Source organism: Aegilops tauschii, chromosome 3 (assembly GCF_002575655.3).
Source record: "Aegilops tauschii subsp. strangulata cultivar AL8/78 chromosome 3, Aet v6.0, whole genome shotgun sequence".
Taxonomy (NCBI): Eukaryota; Viridiplantae; Streptophyta; class Magnoliopsida; order Poales; family Poaceae; genus Aegilops; species Aegilops tauschii.
The window spans coordinates 526,542,700-526,546,318 of NC_053037.3; positions in this window are offsets into that span (position 1 = coordinate 526,542,700).

The following is a 3,619-nucleotide window of genomic DNA, read 5'->3' on the forward strand; positions in this document are numbered from 1 at the left end:
AAAACACTGATGAGCAAAATACATGATGCAGATTCCACACACTTTTGTGTTTGGATTAATCATGTATTCCATGGTATGTAAAACAACCAGATATGTCCGATACTCCCAAGGTGTTGCGAGTATGGATACCAAAGTGATCAAAGTACTGATCATGGGACAACAGTGAAAGATGTCATTGAGTACTAGAGTAAGTACTGATGATATGTTTTCTCGCAAGCGGAGATCATGAAGAGTTCGTTGTAAAATGTTACATCGATACAGTCTTCATCTTTTCTTCATGCGATTTTCGATTTAAGTTAAGGGTTTTGTGTAACACACAATATGGTGGCACGGTAGTTGGAAATTGTTCCCAACAGGATACTGTGGCGAATTCTATAACAAATGACTAAGTATGTTGACGCATTAGAAGCGACAAACAAGATGTTGAACATATAGTTCATTCATGAACTTACTATGGTTCCAAGATGGCTTTTGTAATTGGGACACTACTGCAGGTAGTTTCTCCATAACTCAGTCTGAGGAATCCAGGTTCGACCTGTGATTCACATACATAAAAGCCATGTCCGCACAAAATATGAATTTTGTGAAAGCGTGAAAATGCGAGGATATGCAGAGATAGACACGGAGCTGAAGTTGTCGGATCCGATGGACATCAGGCTATACCACATGCGAAGCATTTTTTACACCAGTATGCCATAGGTGTGAAGTGCATTAGCATTAACTGGATTATTGACTCTAGTGCAAGTGAGAGTCTGTAGGAGATATGCCCTAGAGGCAATAATAAATGATATTATTTATCTCCGAGTTCATAATTATGTTTATGTTCCATGCTATAACTGCAATGATTCTCGAGTCTGCGATATCCACGAGGATCGGAGGAACACTCATATGCACGCGTGGAATAATAAACGGTAAGAAGTATTCCTAGTCTGGCCTCTAAGATTAGCTCAAGTGTTGCATGATGGTTCTGTTTTCCTGATCATGGGCATGTCTATGCCAGCAATTTTGAGGGCACAATGTTAAGAGAACATTTGTGTTGAATCGACCCGGATTGATGTTATGCTAAGAGATTCATTCGTCACAAGTTAATGGTGCATAACACAGAGATGGTTAACGTTTGCATGATTCCTTAGACCATGAGAGTATCGAGTTTCTTCATGCTTGCTTCATGAACTTTGGGGTTTCTTAAACGTCATCCGTAAATGGGTGGCTATTACGGCGGCTTACGGGTTCATGGAAAAGTGTGTCAAGTAACTTGATAGCTCAAGATTGGGATTTGCTCCTCCGACGATGGAGAGATATTCTCGGGCCCTCTCGGTATTACGGTATCCATCATCGTCTGGCCAGACACAGTGTGATTTGATCACTGGGATGCCGGAACACGGAAACGAGAAAAGAGAACAAAACCGGTAACGAGGTAACTAGCATAGTGGACAAGTTGTTGATCCACGGGAATTCCAACATGTCTCACCTCGGGTATTTGTAACATGTCGCGAAGCAACAGGAATAGCACACGACAACTGGAGGTTCACTGGAATATTTATTCGTGTGGGTATAGGGGTCAATATGGGTGTCCACAGCTCCGATGTTGATCATTGATCGGAAGGGGTTCCGGGTCATGTCTATACTTCACCGAACTTATAGGGTCACACGCTTAAGGGTCATCTATCTGCTGAATACTAGACAGGGACTGAGAGAAAATCACCGAAAAAGTTTCGGACACCAAAAGTTTCGGACAGCGGAATCGTACCGCAGAGAGAGGTCATCGGATAAGTTTCGATGATACCGAACAGTTGTTTCGGGATACACCATTAAGTCAAATTGGTTTCAGCACATGCCTGATAATTCTTGGAGGATGCCAGAATCATTCTGGAAGCTTTTTGGAATTTTCTAAGATAAAAACCGGAAATGTTCCGGAGCTGCCGGAGCCACTTCAGATGCGTTTCGCGGATGAAAATCACTAAAACCGGAATTGTTTCGGAATGCGTTGAAAATCATTTTAGTGGGTACTGGAAATATTCTTAGCCCACATAAATATTTTCAGTTCGATCAGACGCTGAAAAATGTCGTCGTGAATAGTGAAAATCAGCTTTATGGTTACTTTATGGAAAGCCACCTTTTGGGGCTTTGCTCCAAAAGATCTTGGGGATGACATGGATGGATAGGAGCCATTTTTTGGGCCCCTCATGGGGGTGTGGCCGGCCACATGGGGTATCCCCCCTTAGGGACCCTCTTGTTCATTGGTTTCACTCCTAGGTCCTTGTGGAAGGACTTCATTCATGTGCATTTTGGGTTTTTTGTGAAACTACCCTACCCCCTTGGCATTTCCTATAAATAGAGGTGGAGGGGCAGCCCTCCACACTCATCCTTGCTCTCATACACATGCCATGCATTATCTGGCTTCATCTCTCCCTCCCACGAAAAGAGTTTCGTAGAGCCGTAAGGCTGTCTGGGTTCCGGCAGGAACTAGTTCTGGACGGCGAAGCCCTGCCGGATAGATGACACCGTATGTGTGCAACTCTGTAGAGAGATCGTAGTTTCGGTCTTAGTTCGTGAGTGCCTCCCGAAGGGCTGTCCGTGTGACCGTCCGAGTTTCGAAGGTCCTCCCGAAGGGCTGTCCGAATGACCGTTCGAGTTTCGAAGGTCCTCCCGAAGGGCTGTCCGCGACACCGTCCGGGGGGGCTGTTCGACCGCCTCCCGGAGGGTTGTCTGAGGAGCAGATGAGGGTATACATCCTCACGGTTGGGAGGTTGTAAATCCTAGCTGCGGGGATCTGCACCGCCGATCGTCATCGACTTTACTTCCCGCTGCGCTACGAGTCGGTAACGAAAAAGATCAAACCATGTATGCAGTCTCCATAGTGGTCCTGGGCTGGTGCGTAGGTCGGAAATTTTTTGTTTTCTGCTGCGTTACCCTACAATGCGATGTTCAATTGTTGTGGCTGCATTCTCTTATTGTATACCATGTGAGGAATAAATCGAATTTGGCTGCACTTACATGAGAAACATATACAAGTGATATATTTCCTAGTTCTTAATCAAGCTTGGTTTGGATAAATGGGTTTTCCATATGGATTGAATTAATCTGATGAATCTGCAATGTGCTTATTTTTCATCAACATATTTTACTGATAGCATGCGAACCCTTACTTAACCTGATGACTAACTACCTTATATGTGTTGCAGGGAAACAATGGGAAGCACTGAGGTTTACAAGATGGTACTAACTATTATACCTTGCCTTTTTGTATTCCTTTACCCCATTTCCAATATAGAGAAGATATTTATGCACATCCTTGTTTTCAGGCTTCACTGATGATTACCTCTCAAACCACCTCTGTGGTCAGGAGGCAAGGAAAGTTTTCATACAACACCCACGGTTCAATATTGAAGTGTTGCGGAAGAGGTCGAAGGATGGACGGTCAATCATCCACAGGCACTGGCCTAAAGTTGCAAAGACCTTCAACATGAATGAAGGCTCAATATTCGCCTTCCGCTTCAGCAGTTTTACTGATGAGATGCATCTCTCTATGTACCGTCTATGATGCTAATTTCAAAAGGTTCTAGATGTTGCATGTGAAACTTGCTGCTGGTGCAGTTGTGTAATGGGGTGGCTGAGT